Source organism: Quercus suber, unplaced genomic scaffold, assembly GCF_002906115.3.
Source record: "Quercus suber isolate HL8 unplaced genomic scaffold, Cork oak 2.0 scaffold_103, whole genome shotgun sequence".
Lineage (NCBI taxonomy): Eukaryota > Viridiplantae > Streptophyta > Magnoliopsida > Fagales > Fagaceae > Quercus > Quercus suber.
In genome coordinates, this window is record NW_027069568.1 from 446,487 (window position 1) to 462,744 (window position 16,258).

Consider the following 16,258-nt stretch of genomic DNA (forward strand, 5'->3'; position numbering starts at 1 on the left):
CAAAAGTCCCAGAATGTCCATGTGTCCTTAGGATATTATTAATAAACTATTTTAAAAACATTTTATGAAAATGAAAAATTAATTAATTGTTTTGATAGATTTTTTTAATTTTTCATAAAAAAATTTCCAATGAAACTAGATCAAGAAAAAATTCCTTTGACTAGTTGTCATTTTGGAGGAAAAGCATTCTTTATAGTACAGGTTATTCAAGAAGAAGTTAAGTGGTAACCAAGGAATAATAGTTATGACTTACGAGAAGCTTGAAGATGGTTTTAAAAAGGGAAAAGACATGTGTGGCTGAGATCAAAAGAGGAAAAAAATAACTTGCACGCCACACGGTACTTGACAAAATTGTGTCACGAATTAACAAAAAAGTGAAAGCTGAAGAGGAGAAATGAGAGTAAAGGGGTGAAATGACTAATAAGAGTAGCTGAATGGGAAACAACAAAAGGGAAAAGACATGTGTGGCTGAGATCAAAAGAGGAAAAAAATAATTTGCACGCCACACGGTACTTGACAAAATTGTGTCACGAATTAACAAAAAAGTGAAAACTGAAGAGGAGAAATGAGAGTAAAGGGGTGAAATGACTAATAAGAGTAGCTGAGCGGGAAACAACAAAAGGGAAAAAACATGTGTGGCTGAGATCAAAAGAGGAAAACAATAACTTGTATTAACGTGTGCCTGGGCACACAATATTATACCACTTCTAGAAAATTTTTTATCGGAAATTAAAAAAGTTTTGATAGCTTTTTCAAGTCCCAATAAAATTTTACCAAAAATGAATTTGTTATTGTATGTCCTAAGGGCATACATTAACTGAACCTCCCTTTTAATTATTCTTTCTTAAAAAGGAATGTTTCATTTTGTCATGTTTTCTAAAATAGGAAGGATAGTACCAGCTTGATTGATTATTGATGATTTGACAATTTTATTTGAAATATGTGTAGCCCCCACAATACATCACATGATAGAATTAAGAGTGTGAGAGAGCTGGAGAGGGCGTGCTGTCTCCCGCTACAACTTTATAACTACTGAATGAGTCTAAATCCTATATGGTCCATGTTACTATGTGGAATAATTGAAGGCACTTATGCCGAAACCCTAATTCTCGTACTACGTTTTTGATTTGATAGGAAACACTAATCTCTTGTCCCATGCCATTATGCCTGTATAACCTTAAGGACTACATTAATATAATATCACATGGCCATTGACATACCCTTACTAATTATAATTTGTCGTTTGGTGAGTTGTAATACAAAATTGTGTCAAAAATTATGTCCTTAACACAACTCATACTGTACTTTGACAAGGCTTCTAACCTAATCAAAGTTAAGAGATATAAGGACTATTTAGCTAAAACGTAGGGCCACTAGTACATGTAACAATGACAGACACATTATTCAACACATTGAGAGATCTGCAAATTGTTGAAACATCATTAAGAGCATATCAAAGTAAGCAATATTAAGAAATGAGCTCATTAAAAAAAGAGATCATGCAAATTTTAGAAGAGCTAGTAGTTAAATTTTAAAAGAGCAGTTAAATTTTAAGTTAAATGAGCATGGATTTTTTTTTTTTAAATGAGCTTTTTTCTTAGTTTGCTTACGTTACTTGGACATGCCCTTTTGTTTTGTTTTGTTTTATTTATTTATTTATTTTTGGCTAAATTACTTGGATATGCGCTTAATGATGTTTCACTAATTTGCATGATCTCTCAATGTGTTGAATAATGTGTCTTTCATTGTTACATGTGCTAGTGGCCCTACTCTTTAGCTAAATGGTCCTGAAATCTCTTAACTTTTATTAGGTGAGAAACCTTGTCAAAGACTTGAAGTAAATTTTGGTTTTATATTTCCTAGTAGACTAGAAATCTCTTAATGTGTTGAATAATGTGTTGAAGGAGCTTTGCGTGAATTATTTGTTGAAGTAATTTCGGTTTTATATTTCCTAGTAGTCTTCATGGTCATACAGACATAGTGTGGCATGGGCCAAGAGATTAGTGTTACCTATCAAATCAAAACCATAGTAGAAGAATTTGGCACATTTGCCTTCAATTATTCTGCATAGTAACATGGGCATGGGCCATATGGGATTCAGACTTATTCAATAGTTTAGCTGCAGTGGCTCTCACACACTCAAGACACTTTTAACTCTGTCCCACTCTCACTACTCGTGTGAGCTCACTCTCCATTTCTAGGACAATTTTTTGTCTTTAATAATGATCCTTTTGGGCTTCTTCTTTCTTTCTTTTTTTCTTTTCTTTTTTAATTATGGGACTTTTGGGTTATTTTGAATTAGAGTTTAATTATTCCAAACCCATGTAGCCCTAAGCCTAGTTTAAGCCTAGTAACTACTAAATTATCAGCAACGAAAAATTCCAAACATGCGCAAAGTATCATTTGAATAATTTTCCTATATAGAATGCAAATAAATCTCTTGTCAAATCATTTTCATAGTATGAATAATTCACTTGCTTCTGATCCTGACCTTTTCCATCAACTTGTAATGAAATCCAACTCATAGCCAATAATCAATCAAGCTCATTCCAGTCATTCAAGCAAAGCACATTCCTATTTTAGAAAGCATGAAAAAAAAAAAAAGAAACGTTCTGTTTTAAGAAAGAATATTTAAAAGAGAGAGAATTAACAAATGTTTCTCATCACTTTTTTGATTGCCTATACGTGAATACATGCACATCATCCATTCATTCATGTGATAACAGTATGAAAATGAAATTCATGAAAATTTAATAATTATCATTCATGCATAGATTGAGAGGCCTTCTTCCACGAAATTTTCATGATTTCAGTTTTCCACAAATAATTACAAGTCTTCAGTCTTAGTCAAAAAAAGAAAAAGTCTTAGTTTTCAAATTGCATTGATGTTGTAATTGTTGTTAAATATCACGTCATTGGTCTCTATCAAAAGGAAAAAAAATTTATAAGACAAGTGATGAGAAACTTTTGTCAATTCTCTCTCTTGTATTATTGATGATTTGTGTAGCCCAAGAGATTTGACAAAATTGTGTCAGACAAAAGAGTGAAAGCTGAAGAGCAGAAATGACCAATAAGAGTAGTTGAGTGGGAAATAACGAAAGGGAAAAGACATGTGTGGCTGTATCAAAAGATGAAAAAAATATCTTGCACGCCACACGATACTTGACAAAATTGTGTCACGAATTGACAAAAGAGTGAAAGCTGAAGAGGAGAAACGAGAGTAAAGAGGTGAAATGACTGATTAGAGTAGCTGAGTGAGAAACAACAAAAGGGGAATGACATGTGTGGCTGAGATCAAAAGAGGAAAAAAATAACTTGCACGCCACACTGTACTGACTCAAACAGTGAGTTTGTGACAAGCATCGTTTTTTATTATTATTATGAGAAATGATATGTCTACAATAATTTTACAGCAAATCCTAAGTGGCAGGGTGTTACTAGTTGTTATTGTTGGAGCAAAAAAGTAATTTTTATGTTAGTTTCAAATTTGAACCAATAACAACTAAATACCTGTGATTTATTGTAAAAATATTATAAAATTATTGTAGACGTAGCATCTCTCTATTATTATTATTGTTTTTTTTTTCAAAAAACGCAAGTGGCAAAGAATGACTAACCCATGCGGCATTTTTTTTTTCAAAAAATGCAAGTGGCAAGTTTATGACATGACTATATAGTCTGTACCTCACTAACCCAAACGGCTATACAGTTTTTTTTTTCAAAAGATGCAAGTGGGAGACGCTAGAGACTAGAGTTACTTATTAGAGTCTTAGAGTCAGACCACACGTTTTTGGACTAAGGCTCCATTTAGATACAGTTGAAAACTGAAAACTGAAACTGAAAACTGAAAAATACTGTTGCGGTCCGTTTGGATACACGTTTGGAGTAAAGTTGCGTTGCGTTTCACTTGTTGCGTTTTCTACCCTTTTTTTTTCCCGAATTTTTGACTTTTTGGGAAAAAATTACTGTGCATAAACAGTGTGTGTACTGTTTACGCACGGTTTATATACTGTTTATATATTAAAAAATATTAAAAATGGGACCCACGATACTATTCATCTATTTAAAAATTATTTTGCTACAGTGTTTTCAGCAACAATCAGTTTTTAATAACTTTTAGCAACAATAAGTTGTATCTAAACAAACCCTAAGCTTCACACGTCAACTTCCTTTTTAATTAAATTTTTTTTTTTTGATAAAGACGTTAGGCCTGTACAGTGTACACTCGTGGATTCCCTTAACAATCCAATGAGACCCATTTTAAGAGGTAAAATAAGATAATTGTTTCTCAAATCCCATTCGCTGCCTTAAGAGCTTCTCGCTTTCCAATTTTTGTACTATTTGAAAAGTGAACAGTTTATTTTACCTTTTATCTACTTATTTTTTTAAATACACTTTTCAACAAACCCTTTATAATTTTCTCTATCTTATTTAAATATTATATCTTCATTCATTCTTTCTTTAATATTTATTTTTCAATCTTTTTTCATTCATCTAATTTTAATGAGAAGTGTTACATTTTTAACATTTTACAATATTTTCACAATAAATTATATGTGGTTAGTTATTACTGATTTTAATTTGAATACATCACTTAACTATTTTTTTTATCGTATTAAATAGTAACAACTCACTACTTAAAAATTATTGTAAAAATATGATAGTAGAATTTCTCAATTTTAATTTCTTGTACTTTATTTTATTTTCCCTTTATTTTTTTCATTCACACGTTTTTTTTCCTCTTTTTTTCTCCACCACACCTTTCCCTTATCTCTATCTTTACTTTTCTTTTTTTTCTTTTTATATATAGCACTTCGTCTAAAGCTCCATCCTCTTTATCTTCACTTTTCTTCTTTCTTTTCTTCTCTAGCACTTTGTCTGGAGCTCTGTCTTCAATCTTCACTTTTTTTTTTCCTTCTCTAGCACTACGTCTACTCCAGAGCATTCAAGAAGCACCACTGCATGTCCTCCTCCCACCGAGGCTCAGATGGGTCAGCTATGCTCTTTTTTTATTTTTTTTATTTTTGGGTTCTAATTTGATTAGTTTTAAAATTGTGATTTGAGTTTGTATTTTAATTGAGAGCTCTATCAATTTTGTGCTTCACCGTTGTTTTCTGATGGGAAGCAAAGAGAGTGTTTTTTCTAAAGAGAAGCAAGAGAGAGAGAGAGAGAGAGAGAGAGGGTGGAGGGAAGAGAAAAAAGTATTTTTTTAATTCATCCTGTATTATTTGGAGGGGAAATATTTTTTAGATATGCTACAGTGCTCTCCAGGCCTGGAGAGCTACTGTAGCAAATCTAAGAAAAAAAAATTGGAGATGCATTACCGGTAATTTTTAGAAAAATCTGAGGGCCTATACCACCGTTTTCCTCCGAATACATTACCGGTAATTTTTTAATTTTGTTTTATAAATTTTCCCGTTAAATATGATTTATGGTTATGTTTGGGAGTGTTTTTCTTTTAAACGATCAGCATAGTCTGATGGGTTTGGAGCCCGTGGTGGGTTTTGTCAATTTCAATCAAAACTGTGTCTCCTAAGATAGTTTTAAATTTGTGGTTGAAATTTGTTTTTTTATTTATTTATTTTTATCTTGGGTCTCATACTATTTTTCTCATTGTTCAATCAAAATACAGAATTTCAGTTTCAGGGTCATCAAAGCTGTTGGCCAATATTCTATACTCATGGGTCCATCTGTTGGGAACTTAACTGCTAGATGGGATGAAATGGTAAGTGCTTTTTCTGAATCATCACCTTTTTGGGTTGCTTTGAATTAACTTATTCTATAGGTGTTCTTTTGGTGTTGCATGACATACGCTTGATGAAATTCCTTTTAAATTTTATGTGAGATCTTTTCACTCAGCCTTTTTTTCCCCCTTATGTTGTGATAAATCTGAGTAGCTATACTATTTTTGTAAAAATTTAATTTTTCAATGTAAATTATTAAATTGGTTATAGCAGAAAATTTTCTGATAATATTTAAATCTAAAATTACATGTTCTTTTGGTGTTGCATGATATATGTTCGATGAAATTCCTGTTAAATTTGATATATGATCATAAATCTGAGTAGTTATATACTATGGCTATTTAAAATCAAATTTTTATGGAAATGGACAATTTGGTTATAAATATGGAGATTAACCAAATAATCAAAAGAAAACCAATTCTAAACAGAATAGAAGAAGAAGAAGACTAAGCCAAAACTACTCTACTCTCCATTATTCCCCCTCCTTCCCCCTCCATCCAAACTTAAGAAAGAAAATCTCAACCACAAATGAAAAACTACCTTAATAAAATAAAATAAAAGAGAGAGAGAGAGAGAGAGAGAGAGAGAGAAACAATGCTAATTTACAAGTTATTCTGGTTATATTCTTGCAAAAAAATACGTTAGGAGATGTAGTTTTGATTGAATTATTGAAATACGAAAAAGAGAGCAATGCCCCCAATAATTGAAATTATCAAATTCTGGTGATACTTGCAAAATTAGTCTTCAATATGACCGAACTGATTGACATATTCTTGATGACTTAAATTAGTATATAATTTCATAATTATAGTCTATAGAGCATGATTCTTCCTTTACATATGACATAATTAATTTATTTTGTGATTGTAGACAACTTAACTACTTGTATGACTCCATGAACTGACTAATATGTCAGTTTCTTTGATATACAACAAATTTTGTGTGCGTGTATTGTTTATAGGTTTAATTTCTTTCTTGCTTTCTTTGCACTTCCTACTCATGTTTTAATTTTTTTTTTCCTTGCTTGCTGTGTCTAATTTTGCTTATTGTTGACTTCTTCAAAGAGCAATATTTACCAAGAAAATAAAGAAAAAAAGAGAAAGGGAGAATGAGGCTGTGGGTCATAAGCTTCAGCCACGTCCATTAGAATTTGAAGTTGATTTATGCTTAAATGTTTTTTAGAACAAATAGCGCTAAGTTATGTTTGAATTATTTGCAGGGACTTCCACTCTATCCAGTTTTGGGGATGTTTGGAGCAGACAGATTTGATGCTATTCTTCTTCCAGGCTAGATGAGTGATCAATAATAATAGGTATGCTTTTTATTTCTTTAATTTTTACTTCTTTAATTTGTTGTTGTGACTTGATGAGATTGTTCTGCCCCTTTGTAAATAATTAGCAATTTGCTCTAACCTCTGAATTTGGAATGATGTTTGGGGCTATATAATGGTTGTTGGAGCATCAAAGCCAACTATAGTGGCTGATGTAGATAGGTTTTCCAGTATGAAAAAGTAGAATATTGGTGAGTTTTAATTAATTTCAATTTATTTATAATGTATAAATTTTGTGCTTCACATTCTCGAGCTTATGAAGTGTTTGGTAGTGCTTATGAACTATTAGTTAAGTTTTAGCTTATAGCTAGAAATTTGCTAAGTAACTCACACTTGGACTATATTGTTTAGTTTAGTGTTAAAATCAACTTAGCCATAAAACTTTGTGTTAAGGGTTCTAAATATTGTGTTAGGGTGTATTTAGCATATTTCAGTTTCAACTTAATCTCTAAATCTCTCCTCAAATAGTCTTAGGTGTAAGGTGGGAGGATTTGGTTTTTTTTTTTTTTTTTTTTTTTTTGGGTCTCAACTAACAAGATTTGTTCATTTATAATTTTATAATTTTTTTTCCTGCTATCAATAATTACATTTTTTTTTTTTGTTGGTAAAATGTACATAGGTTTGACTTGCCTGCACAAACCATCACCCCAGAGATTGAGAAAGATCTGCATTTACTAAAGGTGTGGTGAACTCTATTTTTGTCTATGTAATTTGTTTATGTGGCACTACTTTTCAATTATACTCAAATTATTCTCTATGTAACATTTTAATTGCTTCAAATTTGTTTCATTTTTGTGAATTTTCTTATTATTTCAATTTTCAAACTTATGTGGTTAAGGAATATGCCATTATGCAACTTGGGTCACGGTCATGCAGCAATGGAACTAGGGAAATATTTAAATGTCTGTCTCTTTGTAATTAAAATTATAGCCTAAAGTTTAACTAGATCTTACGCTTCTACTTAAGAGATTGTTCGGATTTAGATAATTCACCATCTAGAAAATTAGAAATGAAGTAGAAGGTAGCGTATTTCCTATTAATGCATTTGATATGTTCAATAATGTATGTGTAGTCATTAGCCTTTGGTTGGATCCATGTTGAGCTTTTGAAAATTATTTCCTGTGTATGGAATGTAAAGAGTTTTTACTTACCAAAAAATAATGTTTGTGTATAATTTGACTCTAAATGGGTAAAATAACAAACTGAAACTGAAAGCTGGTTGATTTTCCACGAACTGGAATTTGATATACGTCAGTATGGCACTAGTAGTTGTTTTTCTACCAATGACTTTGATTGGGTTGCTGATTCATGCCTTTCTGTAACTTTCAAGCAGTATTCTTGGTGAGAGGGGTTTACCCTACACCCTAAAAAGATGATTTTCCAGGGATATAAGTAATATCTTTTAGTCATATTCTGCCAACTACGTTTCTTGTAAAATGGCATTGGCATGGTTAAGTGTAAAACTTGGGCTGGACTTGAAGTAATTATGATGGTAGTATCTTGGAATCTTTGATTTGTTGCTCTATCTAGGATGTTTATAGTTTCAATTTCAAAAAGATGATTCAAAAACTCAACTTCACTCAAAAAGTTGTGTTTGCATTACATTGACCTGAATGCACATGATTCTATTCTCTTACATGAAATTCACATCAAGAATCAATCGAACATATCATAATTTAAGATGTGCTTTTAAATTATGATGTGCTCTTACTTTGACCAAAGTGAGCGTTATCTTATGATAACATGTTCCAGATATAAGATTAGATTTAATTCATCTCAGGATTTCTTTGGAGTTGAATAAGTTTGACTCAAATAATCTCCCATTTACTTTTGAATTATGTTGGAACTCATTTAGATTTTAAGTCATTTTATATCTATCTAAATAATGGAAAGTTATAGAATACTCCTTGAGCAATGCTCTCTCCTCTCACATGAATGACAAGACCTACCATGAATTTAATTAGTGAGACTTATTGTTATGTGAGGGGAAGAAACGTGGCTGCTGGTGTACTAAATAATTACAATTAAATAATCATATATAATAACTTATTGTGAAGCTTCGTTTTTGTTTTTGTCTTTTTGTTTTTTTGTTTTTTTTTTTGGGATTTGGATTTTGAGGGTTGGGGGGGATAAGTTGTTGTGAAGCTTGGATATGCATGTAGTGGTTTATGGCTTTATCTAGTTAATAGGACACTTTTTATTGACTTTGATGGTTCATTTGCTTGCTAGGAGTTTAGATTCTGTAACTAAATTATATTCTAAATTCTTATAAAAGAAAGTTCCATCTTGATTTCTGAATTTCTTTGTGTTCATGATTACAGTTGAGAAGTGCCATTGATCTGTAGACGCACTACAAGAAGGGTGATTCAAAATCCAAAACTTTGCCCCATGTATTTCCAAGTAAGTCTATTTGTAATTTCTAGAATAATAGTATAGTATGTGATATCTTGGAGCTGTAAGTGGGACTCTTGTTTATTCTCCTTTGGGTGGTATACATTTTGTTATTTAGGCTTGGCTAATTCATACACTTTTTGGTCTTTTGATAATTAGATCGGGACGGTGATAGAGTCAGCATCAGACTTCTTCACAGGTAGACTTAACAAAAAAGGAGAGTAAGGGAACAGTTGCATCTGAGGTGTTACCTGATCTCTCCCTTGCTGACTACAACTGTGTTAGGAGAGGGACTTACAACTCTCTCCGCGACTCCAACTGCCGCATGCAGTTTTGGAGTTGGCGTGAGTTTAAGTCCTTATTCCATTCCGCTAAGCATTGAGTCTAGGTTTCCCATTCCCCTATTCCAAATCAAAAAAGAAAAAGAAAAAAAAGAATGTTATATACTCTTAAAATATAAAGAGAGTAAGGGAATAGTTACATCTGTGGTGGTATCATCCCCACAAGACGATTAGTTTGGTTTTTCACTTGATAACACAAGATAACCCAAACCTAATCCAAACATGAATCCACATCCATATCCCAACCATACAACTTTCCAATGAAACCAATTTCCAAACTTGAAATCATCGTCTTAAATGGTTAATGATGGCATGGCTGTTGTCCCTCAACATTTTCACAAAGTCTTGTTAATGGAAATCCACATAACCCCAAGTTTGGTTTTTCACTTGATAACACAAGATAACCCAAACCTAATCCAAACATGAATCCACATCCGTACCCCAACAATACAACTTTCCAATGAAACCAATTTCCAAACTCGAAGTCTTCATGAGAAAACTTTTCATGATGACAACAACCATCGCCATCATGAACTTTTCATGATGATGACTTCGAGTTTGGAAATTGGTTTCATTGGAAAGTTGTATTGTTGGGGTACGGATGTGGATTCATGTTTGGATTAGGTTTGGGTTATCTTGTGTTATCAAGTGAAAAACCAAACTTGGGGTTATGTGGATTTCCATTAACAAGACTTTGTGAAAATGTTGAGGGACAACAGCAATGCCATCATTAACCATTCAAGACGATAATTTCAAGTTTGGAAATTGGTTTCATTGGAAAGTTGTATTGTTGGGGTACGGATGAGGGTTCATGTTCGGATTGACTATAGGTTACCTTGAATTCTCAAGTAAACTTCCAAAATGGCTGGTAAATGTGGTTGGCAAAGAACAACACAAGGTACGAAGATCCAAGAAGAATGCTCACAAAGGAATTAGTCCAAGAAGAGTTTGGTGGAAACAAATAGTGATTTAAGGTATATTCTGACTTCAACACTAATATGTTAGAAAATACTCTATTTCATAATATTGTTTCCTTAAAAAAATTTCTTTTTATATTGTCAAACAGATTGTTCATTTTTAATTTACTTTCCATTGGCAAAAAATGTCTGTACTTGTGTTAATGATGAAAAACCTTTGCTTATAGGTGGATAAGCTTTTATGCTAGCAATAGCTACACAACAAAGTAAACTCGCTCGCTATTGCAGAACTGCACGTTTTGGTCTAGCCCTGGTTTATGCTATAGTGTAAGAACACATTTCTCTACCCCACTACTTTGTCATGGTTGAACATTTTAAATGGGGTGGCTCTATTGTTTGCGTGAAGTAGTAAATACTTTGGGCATATTGTAAGTTTACAATATTGTCATTTGTATTTGTATTTGTATTGTTGTTGTTGCTGTGATCCTTATGATTATTAGTTAAACAATGTGCAATAAAGAATATACGTGATGGTGTTTGTTGGATTCATCGAATATCTGGAGTTAACATTCCTAAAGTTATTTTAGTTGCTTTTAATAGTAGTCTAGTTAATAGCCCCATTGTTGTCTAACAATATCATTTTGTTTTTGCCTAGTTAATAGCCCTAGAATTTTACTTTTGTACTTTCGTACTGGTTTAAAATGAAATTCTATTATTCATCCACAAAAAATATATTAAAGTAAACATGGTATTTTCAGCAGTAAATTTTCCAGAAATATTAATTTCAGACAAAAGTTAGAAATTAATATCCAAAGCCTTATGGAAGTAGTTATCTGCTCTAGTGTATCACCTGGTTCTCCTCTTGTATAGTTTTTAAAAACTTACATTTATAGGTACAACTGTACGTTTTGCACATTTTCAACAATCAGCAAATAAGCGATAAGTTAATCCAAACACAATTAATAGTAGAGCAATATAATCTAGGTATTTCCAAATCTCCAACAAGCCATTGGACCGGTAACCAAATTTGGTATGACTAGATGCACTTTTGAAACAGTTCAGAATATGCACCTATTGCTTTACAGATGGTGTGACACTAATCTCTCATGTCAAGAGGATATGGTCAAAACACATACTGTTTACCTCCATCATTACATGGGTGGAGGGAGCATCTGTACTACAAATGTGGCATATATAATTGGAAAACCTTACCAAAAGTGGGCACGTTACTTATTTCTTGGACTAAATCAAATTACTATAAGGGGCTCTTCATGGACAACTCATACCACCTATGTTAATTATTGACTAACTTCAAAAGGTGTACAAAACATGACCTAACTGGATTACTTTCAGGATTTTTCATTACCCTTATAGTTCATGTAGGTCAATTTTCTTTTGGTTTTTCATTTCTTGAAGGAGATTTCTTGATTGAAATGCAATTTGACTAATAAGTAATTTAATTCCAAAGTCTGATAAATCTACTATAGAAACAAATACAGTCTCATATGCGCTCTTTTAGAAATCCCCTCATTGAAACTTTTAATCACTGAGGTTGTTTTCAAATCATCCTTTATTTTGAACAAAACATGTTATATTAGGAAATTATGAATTCCCCAGGTTGTTAAGCACTTGGCACAAATAGCAATAGGTTAGCACAAAAGTTTTTAGCTAACTTAGCTATACATGAATTTGCACATGGAGGAATGAATGAAAGGATACGCATGAACACCGATAAACATGCTGGTTAAATTTAGAGTACTTTTTTTTTGTCCCATCTTATTAAGATGTTCTGTTGCATGTAGTTATTTGGTCTTCTAGTATATTAATGAATTCGATTTTGTTGAAGAGAAAACTATTGCATTGTTAACTTTACTTCCAAATTAGTTTAATATCAGTTATATGGGAAGGCAGCTGAATTGGTTGCCTGCCAGGTCTAATAGCTTACTAACCATTCAAATCAAATTGTATGAGATGAATTTGGGAGGAGCGGATTCAGTTTATTAGCTGACATCTATATCAGGTAATTTGATAAATGCAAATATTTTGAGGGAGAAAGTAAACGATTTAGAGAAGGATGAATAGAATTATATTTGCTTTGTGGCAACCCAAGTCTCCAATTTGATAAATTCAGCAGGGGGTTTTTGAAAACATGATCAGATATTATTTCAATTAAAACACATGTTGTGTAAGAGGTGGACTCCCTTGAAAAAGTCCATTTTATCAAATTTGGAGGTATTGGATTCCTCGAAGTAACCAAAATTTCATTTCTTCTTCAAAATTTTTTTAGCCCCTCTTCAAATATCTTGTACGTATTATTTTGTTGGGAAAACTAATAATGGACACTTCTATTTTGATAACTCTTTCACATAACATTTTAATATTGATTCACGATTCTATTGTTAATAATTTTCTTTTTATGATTTACAATCCATTCCTCTCTCTCTCTCTCTCTCAGGGTGGAGGGAGCATCTGTACTACAAATGTGGCATATATAATTGGAAAACCTTACCAAAAGTGGGCACGTTACTTATTTCTTGGACTAAATCAAATTACTATAAGGGGCTCTTCATGGACAACTCATACCACCTATGTTAATTATTGACTAACTTCAAAAGGTGTACAAAACATGACCTAACTGGATTACTTTCAGGATTTTTCATTACCCTTATAGTTCATGTAGGTCAATTTTCTTTCGGTTTTTCATTTCTTGAAGGAGATTTCTTGATTGAAATGCAATTTGACTAATAAGTAATTTAATTCCAAAGTCTGATAAATCTACTATAGAAACAAATACAGTCTCATATGCGCTCTTTTAGAAATCCCCTCATTGAAACTTTTAATCACTGAGGTTGTTTTCAAATCATCCTTTATTTTGAACAAAACATGTTATATTAGGAAATTATGAATTCCCCAGGTTGTTAAGCACTTGGCACAAATAGCAATAGGTTAGCACAAAAGTTTTTAGCTAACTTAGCTATACATGAATTTGCACATGGAGGAATGAATGAAAGGATACGCATGAACACCGATAAACATGCTGGTTAAATTTAGAGTACTTTTTTTTTGTCCCATCTTATTAAGATGTTCTGTTGCATGTAGTTATTTGGTCTTCTAGTATATTAATGAATTCGATTTTGTTGAAGAGAAAACTATTGCATTGTTAACTTTACTTCCAAATTAGTTTAATATCAGTTATATGGGAAGGCAGCTGAATTGGTTGCCTGCCAGGTCTAATAGCTTACTAACCATTCAAATCAAATTGTATGAGATGAATTTGGGAGGAGCGGATTCAGTTTATTAGCTGACATCTAGATCAGGTAATTTGATAAATGCAAATATTTTGAGGGAGAAAGTAAACGATTTAGAGAAGGATGAATAGAATTATATTTGCTTTGTGGCAACCCAAGTCTCCAATTTGATAAATTCAGCAGGGGGTTTTTGAAAACATGTTCAGATATTATTTCAATTAAAACACATGTTGTGTAAGAGGTGGACTCCCTTGAAAAAGTCCATTTTATCAAATTTGGAGGTATTGGATTCCTCGAAGTAACCAAAATTTCATTTCTTCTTCAAAATTTTTTTAGCCCCTCTTCAAATATCTTGTACGTATTATTTTGTTGGGAAAACTAATAATGGACACTTCTATTTTGATAACTCTTTCACATAACATTTTAATATTGATTCACGATTCTATTGTTAATAATTTTCTTTTTATGATTTACAATCCATTCCTCTCTCTCTCTCTCTCTCATGACTTGTTTTTGTGTGTGTGTGTGTGTGTGTGTATATATGTATATATTGTGCTTCCCTATATATCTTTTGTCCCCAGTTGATTCTTCTGTGTCCACATTATACCAGTTTCTTTGAAGGTGAGAAGATAAACAAACAAATTTGATGTTCTTGGTTGATTCTTCAACTTCTTGCAGCCAAGTAATTACATTACACTTGGTTTAGTTGAATCTTTTCTCCTTTATTGGGGGACCAAACCCTTCACCTCCACTTCTCAGCAGCCAAGCTGAGGATAGCTATTTTATGCGTCTCTCTGTTTTCTCTTTATTTAATTATTTTGCAATATTTAGCTGTTCTTTTTATTGGAGTTCTCTGATGTAAACTGTTTTACTTGACATCGCAGGCTTGTGGCCCTTTCTATCCTGTGTTAACAGGCCGAAGGGACAACATTTATTCATACTTCAACAAAGCACTGGCCGAGATTCCATGACTGGATGATAATATTATACAGACACTTCCCCTTTTTGGCCTTAAAAGGTTTTGATGAGAAATAGCGTATCTTTTAGGTACTTACTAGTTCTCTGCCTTTTCTCATTTTATGCCCTTGTTTTATGGAATTGAAAAAAGTTTAAATGTTGCTTTGGTTTGCATCGGTTTCTTGATCATCTGAAGTTGCACTCAAAATTGGGAAGATTGGCTATGAGTTCATACAGAAACACCTCTATGACTTCAAGGGGATAGGACAGCCTGACCCAACCAGAGCTTCTGATTTCCTCAGTGACATGAGAATGAGGTGCCAAGACAGTAGTAGGACCACCACTCAGCCTTCTTCTTAACCCATGGAATCATTGGAAATGAGTGAATCTGCTTGGGCAATGATGAAGATGTCAGGGCTTAATGTTTTGGCTGGATCTCAAGGTCAGATCTGACAGAACTGCTCCTTGCCTGTGGTCAGTTCCTAAGTGATAGTCTTGACCGTAATGGACTCTTGACATCGTTATTTTCTTCATATGAACTTCTCTTTAAGTTCAATGTTTGATTGTAGATGCAGTGACTTCTAAACTTCTTGCCTGTGCTAATTTGAGTGTATATATAGAGGCAATGGCATAGAATAGACATTAGACACAATGATGAAGTATGTTGTGGTTGTTGAGTTCTTTAGAAATATAGAATTACAATGTTTGGAATGTTACCAAAAGCTAACTAATATTTGGGGAGATCATAGTCTATGCTGCAACATCCAAAGTCACAATTCTGCGTCATGAAACAAAGAAATAGATTTGTTTATAAATTTATTTATTGCTTTAATCACCAAGTAGAATTTAAAAGTGGCTCATAGGCATATAGCTTTTAATCAGACTCCATTATGTTTTATTGTCATCAGTTAGTAATCAATTACACTTATCATGCCTGCAGAAGGTTTTGGTATGTTTTTAGTTATGCACATCCGAAGTCATGAGTGGCTCAATCCATGTGTTGATAAGCACTTTCGCGACAATTTTCCCACAAGCCCAATAAGCAAGTAGTGAAGTTCTTCTTTATCTTCTCGAGGCATGACTCAAGCTCAATGTCATAGTTACAGCTTCCATGCCCATCAGTTAGTTTCAAAATTTGGACAAAATATTGATGCCATTGGTGTTCTGATCCAGAGAATCCATTGACAACTAGTCTTTCCTTCTACATGTGCTATCTCAATTCAGGTTTGATATATTAGTTAATCTGGCTAGCATTATTATATGTTCCTTTGTGCTTCACGCATAACACCCCTCCTCCAACGTCAGTTCACTCCAAACCATGCGCTAGAGT

The 16,258-nt window shown here is 32.8% G+C and overlaps 1 long non-coding RNA gene across 3 annotated transcripts in view; it reads left to right on the forward strand.

Annotated features, from left to right (window-relative positions):
- The window catches only part of LOC112013243 (uncharacterized), a 46,401-nt gene extending 30,732 nt beyond the window's left edge, over positions 1–15,669 (forward strand). Inside the window, exons 2-10 of one of the 3 annotated variants that reach the window (XR_010629611.1) lie at positions 5,272–5,384; positions 5,633–5,725; positions 6,964–7,056; positions 7,694–7,754; positions 9,396–9,474; positions 9,625–10,780; positions 10,951–11,050; positions 14,856–15,018; positions 15,125–15,669. This is a non-coding gene — a long non-coding RNA (uncharacterized LOC112013243). The other 2 variants (XR_010629609.1, XR_010629610.1) reach the window with 2 other exon arrangements.
- The last annotated feature ends 589 nt before the right edge of the window (positions 15,670–16,258 follow it).